This window comes from Passer domesticus, chromosome 1 (assembly GCF_036417665.1).
Source record: "Passer domesticus isolate bPasDom1 chromosome 1, bPasDom1.hap1, whole genome shotgun sequence".
NCBI lineage: Eukaryota > Metazoa > Chordata > Aves > Passeriformes > Passeridae > Passer > Passer domesticus.
This window is the reverse complement of record NC_087474.1, coordinates 18,821,298-18,827,895: the sequence shown is the minus strand read 5'-3', so window position 1 is coordinate 18,827,895 and position 6,598 is coordinate 18,821,298. Positions and strand designations below refer to the sequence as shown.

Here is a 6,598-nt window from a genome sequence, read left to right as displayed (position 1 = left end):
GTGTTGTAGGCAGAGGGTTTTTTCTTTGTCTGCCTCCAAAGTGTGTTTCTCGACTTTGGTAGGTATTATTCCCTCTGCATGGCCTGGTCTTCCTCTGGGGAAGGGTTATATCACAGACAGTGTAGTTGCCTTGTCAGTAATCCATTTGCTAGAAGGTTTGAGTGCAAGGTAACAAATCTCTGTCAATATTTCCTGCATCTGCATCCAGCTAGCTGCAGGATCTGCCTGTAGTCAGACTTCATTCTCTTTTCCTGCTGATCATTCTGTATTAGGTTTTGAGTTGACCTCTGATTTGGAGATATTTATTCAAAAATTTTTGTTGTTTCAATTAGAAATAATGTCACTAATATTTCATAAGTAGTTGGTTGGTGTAATTACATATTTTCCATCCAGGCATGCTGCAGGTATTCCCTGGTAGATTTGTACCACAAACCTGTATTCTGCCTGCTTTCTTGGTACACATCTTCAGCCATTGCTGTGAACACTTCTTTTGTGCCACCAGGGCTGAAATTCATTAGTATTTGTCAGGTGCTGTTTGCTTGTCTGCCATGGAAAGAGTCAGCTCTGTCAAAGCTGTCCATGGTTTATGTCACAGAAATTACTATAGTGGGGACTGGCACCTTGCTGGCAGCAGCCTCAGCAGAAGAACAAAGGGGCTGAGGAGAGATAGTCTGAAATGCATTGACAAAAATCTAAAGGAGCTCTGACATTTTAAATCTCTTGAGAATCTATTTCAGGGACATTGCTAACTTCTGGTTCACAGGTGTAAAATGGCAATAGGTAAGGTGAATGCTCACCATCATACTTGGTATATTCGATTTAATTGGACAGGTGATGATACTTTTTCTAACTTTGTTAGCAGAAAACTTATGCTATTATAACTTAAAGTAAGCTTTTCTAGGTATATATGTACAAAGCAATCTGAATTTGTTAGTAATTTAATCTCAAATTTTGGGTTTCTCTTTCTATGATCTAGTCAGAATAATTTTTTTTTAATGAATTGCCATCAATAATTGTTTCCCCTCATATTACTTGAATATTGAAGATGGACTCTAGTGTATAGTCTATATTTACCAGATATCCAAAAAATAATTAACTGCTTCTTATAAAGTAATTTCTATCTGCTTGTGAAACATTACACTGGGCTTCTACCTCTTCCACAACCATAAATTTACCTGATATTAAGTTATACAACTATTCTTTGATAAGTTACTTCATTTCTACATAATTCATGCTAAAAATGTAATTTTATTGCAGTGATGGATGTCCAGCCATTTTTTGTTGTCTTGAGAATTTTCTTTTCCAAATAGAACAGTAATAGGCAGTAAATCAATTAATAGTCATTTACCAGTCTTTGAAGATTAACTGTTTGGTGTAGAGCTCTGAAGACCTGTGATTACAATTTGATTTCTGGGTTTTTTCCTATGAAGGTTATGCCCAGATTGCTTCAATATGATCTGAAATCTTCAGATATCCTTGGTTGCAGACAGTGAGGCTTTTGACTTTATAAAGACAAGCAGAAGGCTCATTAATCAGTAGGTCTTTATTGGGAATAGGAACATGCTGAGTCTCTGTGATAGGTACTACATCTTGAAGGTTTTGGAACTGCAGATTTGAAATTATGTGCCACTGGTGGAAAGCACCACCCACTTTTTACTGAAAGGGCTCAGATGACATATATGGAAGTGCTTAAGGATAAAAAAGTCAAAATACTAAATGGTTTTCCATCCTTTTTCATAACCCAGTACGTAAAATATTTGATATATAGTAACAGACTGTAGCCTTCATGTCAGTTTGAAAGCATAGATCTCGGGGCTGTCAGGGCTTGTCTTGCCCTGTTTGAGCTTGTTTAAACAATTTTATGCCAGCCAAATCATTGTAGCTCCATTCAGCATGAGTGGTGTGATAATTGCTCTGCAGCAAATGTCTGAAAAATGTATGCATCCCCTGAACAAACATCAGCCATTTATTTCAGGTGAGGATATAGGAGGCATTGGATAAGTCTCACACTTCACTTGGGAACCAAGGAGAAGGAAGAAAGTGTGCTAAATTGGACCCAGATGAATCCTAGACCAAAGATGATGACTTTCCAAGTTATGCCCCTAAAAGAGCCTATTTGCCCTTCTGGTGAAGACTTCAGGTTGTTGATGGCTTGATTCAATACTCCCTCATTCTTCTTGAGGGAGATTGAAGTTGCTGATGTTAGACCCAGAGGACCATTGGAGAGATGAAGACAACAGGAAGAAAAGAGTTAGACACGTGGAATATCATGTTAATCAACTGGATTCATGAGGATTTTCTTAGATAACTTTGATTATTAAAAGAGAAATTGTGCTGTTTAAAATTCCTAGGTCTATATTTATGTGTTACCCTATTACTCATAGAAAATTTTGAGCATAAAAGTTTTATATATTTCAGATTTAACTTATTTTATACTCAAATATGGCCACTGGAGTTGGTGAAACAATTTTGCCACTTTTTAGTGGGGTGGACATCTAATCATTTATTCTTTGGGGCAACATTTTGGCCTAACTTAGAAATTCTCAAGATTCAATTTTTTCTTTAATGTTTTGATAACATTTAGTTTAAATCTTCATTAGAATTGTTTATTTGAACTGCTGCTTATATTTTTGAAAAAAATGCAGATAGTAATTTGTTCACTCAGATGAGTTGTCTTTTTGATGTGGTAAATACCTAGCTTACAGCAGCTGTCTAGAATTTTAAATTGTTAAGGAAAAGCAATAAAAGTTTATTGCCATACTTGAAATAACCTGTCATTATCTATAAAAACTGCATTCATTTTAGACTTTGTAATTCAACAAAAACATTCAATAAGTCTGATAAGGACTGAAAACTATTGCTGCTGATGGTAGATGATACCTAACTGCGAAAAACAGCAACCATGTAAACTTTGAAAATAAACACTGGGTATTTGAAAATAAACACTGGAGATTTTGAATTAAAAAAATCTCAATAACAACTTTGCCAGCTGAAAATGTGTGGTGCATCTCATTGAGCAGGGGATGAGATGAGAAAATATGTCTCTTTATTTCAAACTTTAATACACTCTACTGCATTCAAAGCAACTCTGGAAGCAGTTTTGCTTGCTGCAGGACATGCCCTGTGATGGTGGACCCATGGCCTAGCAGCTTCTCTGGCATTGGTACTCCAAGACTACAAACATTTTCAAGAAAACAAAATCTATCAAGTTTCTAGGAAGTTTATAGATAAAACCATACTGGGGGTTTTTTTGTTTTTTGTTTTTTTTTTTCCCTAAGAGAGCAGCTGAAAGCTTGTCACTTCACTGCAGGTGTAGAGGATCACTACCTGATGAATCATGCAGGGATAAGCAGCAGTCTGGGTAGAACTGTAGAGGAAGAATAGGAAATTGGGAAGATTTAGAGTTTGCATGGTAGACTAAGGTACTTAGGAGTTTGGGGCTGTGAAACTTGTTTTTTTTTTTTTTTTTTTTTTTTTTTTTTTTTTTTTTTTTTTGTTGTTGTTGTTGTTGTTGTTGTTGTTTTTTTTTCCCCTGTGACTGGGGAGAACAATATGTTTTCTTCAATCATGTGGGAGTTGGCTAGGCTGCCAGCTACAACCCCTTTCCCAGACGAGGTTGGGAGGTCTAGGGTTATTTTGTGTGATTGGGAGGTGGAAATAGTGGTATGGGGTGTTTCTGACTCACTTCCTATCTGTGGTGGCTCTAGAAATATCACTTGGAGCAGCTTCAGTGTCCCTCTGAGCTATATTTACAGCTGCTGCTTTGTGAGAGTTTTTACAGTACTGAAAAATGTCCGCGTCTTAGTGGCAGCCAGCTTAGGAAGGTCATAAGAAGGTTTGTTTGTATGTTCTATTTGTTCATTTCTTCATTTATCCCATTGATCTCTCACTGTAAACAAAGTCACTCAAAGTACAAAGGGACATTAACAAGTTGTTAAAAGCTGTAAGGAAAGTTCTAACATTCTGGAGATCTATGAGAATGTACTACATTTCACATTAACATGACAAAGCATCTAAACTGAGTTTCATATTCATTTATCTTAGATGCAATGATTAAATTAATCTCTAGATCTAAACAATTTTTTGGTAATGATAGAATGAAAAAAGTCAAGAAATTAATAAGTGATAGACTATTTCCTACAGTACCTTGAACTGTGAAACTGTTCTAAGTAACACATAGCTCCAATTACTCTAACTAAAATGTCTTAATACGTCTCAGTTAATTTAAGAAGTATTACTAGGTATTTTAAACTTAGGATAGAGCTGTTTTATTGAGGCAGCACACAGTTATCTCGTGGTTTTTCGGTTTTTTTTCCAAGCAAGGCATGTATCTGAAGTTTTACACAATTTCATTATGAGTGCTAAGCTTCTACCATTAAGCTCCTGAGTGCTGTAGTTCCAAGGACTTTTCCCAAAGCCTGTGCCTTCATTGCATAAAGTTTAAATGCATAATAATTGCACATAAAATATGTTTCAAATGAGCTATGCTCTGTTCAGAACCTCATCCTTTCACCTAACATCTCTGAAAATCAGAGCTGAAAAGTATCCCTCTCTTATCTTAGTAGAATATTGTTTCTTTGTATATCAAGATATTGCCCTTATAGTGAAGGCTGACTTAAAATTGTTGGAGAAAGGTTACTCAGCATTATTACTTCCTACTTAGTCTTATGGTCTAGGGGGTATCAAAGACAGTCAGAAATTTCCAGACCACTTATTTGTTTTTGGATGAGGAAATTAAGGTAAAGGGGAGTTTTGACCAAGAAAGATTTTTAATACATACCTCCTGTCTCTTTTTCAGGCATAATTTCCAAAAAAATGTTGAGTGAGCATGACTGCTTGCAAATCCTCAGGAGCAGTATCATTGCAGAGATGTCCTAAGGATAAAATCAATAATATGGGAAAACTCGATGGATAAGGTTTTTTTTTTATTTTTAGCTTGGTTACTAAGGTATATATTTTGTTGAGACTCCCTCTAGATCTTAGCAGCCTAATTTTCAGCTCTTGGGCATGTGGACATGCTTCAGGACTAAAGATTAATATTGCTGGAGACACAAACCTGGGCTGTGCTGATTTAGCTGCAGCTGTGGAACTCAAACCCAGGGATATTGCTTTCTTCCAGATTTGTCCCTTATCTTGCTGTCTTTTCTAACTAATGTTATATATGACAGAAGCAGACAGACCATTGGAAGGATTTATTTGCCCTCATGTGCATACTTAGAAGTGATACTGAAGGGTAAGCTTATTTTTCTGTTAAAAACCACCTCTAAAATGCTTGTTTCTCTCAGAGATAGACCTCTTTGGGTGGTTTGCCCTGAGAGGGTGTTTGTCTGCCTCTGCTACCTGTAATGCCTTTGATTGCTGTCCAGTCTCTGGCAACTGAGGTTAGGCTAGATGAGTTGTGATGGATAGAATAAACATTTCGTTTGGTTCAGGTTTAATTTTTATAACACGCTTTTTTTTTTTTTCCCCCCGCCAAACTTTGAAAGAAAGCCAGAGCTATTTATATAGTAGCCCTCTCTGGCCACAGAGAGTGGTAGGTACAACTTTCCCAGGCATTGTCCTGGGGAAAGGCTGTGAGAAAATCAGAGAAAAGAATGATAAGCAATTTTTATCTTCACTTACTGTACTTGATGTTGTGAAGACGTAGAATGTGTCATAGAGATTTGTTTGCTGTAGAGTGATTCCTTAATTAGTTAATGGTGATAGTGTTTTAATTAATTGAATAATCTGGTCTGACTATATCAGACTGTCTGTAAGGGTGATGAGTTTCTTAATAAGTATAGTTTAATTAACTGATTGGTCAGCCTTCTAGAATCATAGAGACAATGTTAATTATTACCTGGCAGGGACGCATGCTACTACATCTTTATGTTCCTTGAGGATGAAGGGAAGGCCAGATCTTGTTCCAAGAGTTGCTAAGCATTGTTACCATGTTTACAGTTTGGTTCCAATGAGGGCTGCATTATTGAAAGAAATATTCCAGCAATTCCTGCACCCTGTGTGACCTGAAGCAGGGCAGCCACAGAGAGTGAGCAGTGGGTAGGAGACCAGAGCAGAGGAGGAGCTCTGGGAGTACAGAGTTACCTAACACTCCTTGGCCACTGATGGCTGTTTCTTCCACGGGCCCAGTCTGGAGCTAGTTTGAGTTACACATGAAACAGATTGAGCCTTGTGATGTAATAGTTCATACCAATAATGCATCAGGTCCTCTGCCTCATGGGTTTCACTCTGCTGTGAGACAGTGCCACTTGCTCTATGTCCCTTGCAGGGACCAGGGAGCTGCTTTAGGAGAGAACAGAACCAAAATGGTTGGTAGAGTGATTTAATAGAAGAAAGGGAGCAGTATGTTCTGAAACCTGTTGGAGGTCTTTGGTCTGCAAAGCAAAAGCTGAGAAAATCTTTATTCCATTCTTATTTCTCTGAAGAAGTGACATAGTAGGCAGGAGGTAGAAATGGTTCCACCTGATCAGAGTTTATACCAATTAATAGTTTTGCTTTCTAATAGGATATTGCTGTTAAGAGCCACTTTTTGATTTTTTTTCCCCTTTCTTACATTGCAGTATAGAGAAAGAAGGGCAGTCCTTGACAGCTCTTGACA

General features: G+C 37.3%; 1 long non-coding RNA gene across 1 annotated transcript; it reads right to left on the bottom strand.

Annotated features, from left to right (window-relative positions):
• Nucleotides 1–3,149: 3,149 nt before the first annotated feature.
• LOC135293869 (uncharacterized) lies at nt 3,150–6,166 on the bottom strand. Its single transcript, XR_010355985.1, has 4 exons — nt 6,085–6,166; nt 5,840–6,005; nt 4,781–4,874; nt 3,150–3,367 (listed from the first exon to the last, which is right to left on the bottom strand). It is a non-coding gene; the product is annotated as an uncharacterized LOC135293869 (long non-coding RNA).
• Nucleotides 6,167–6,598: the final 432 nt, after the last annotated feature.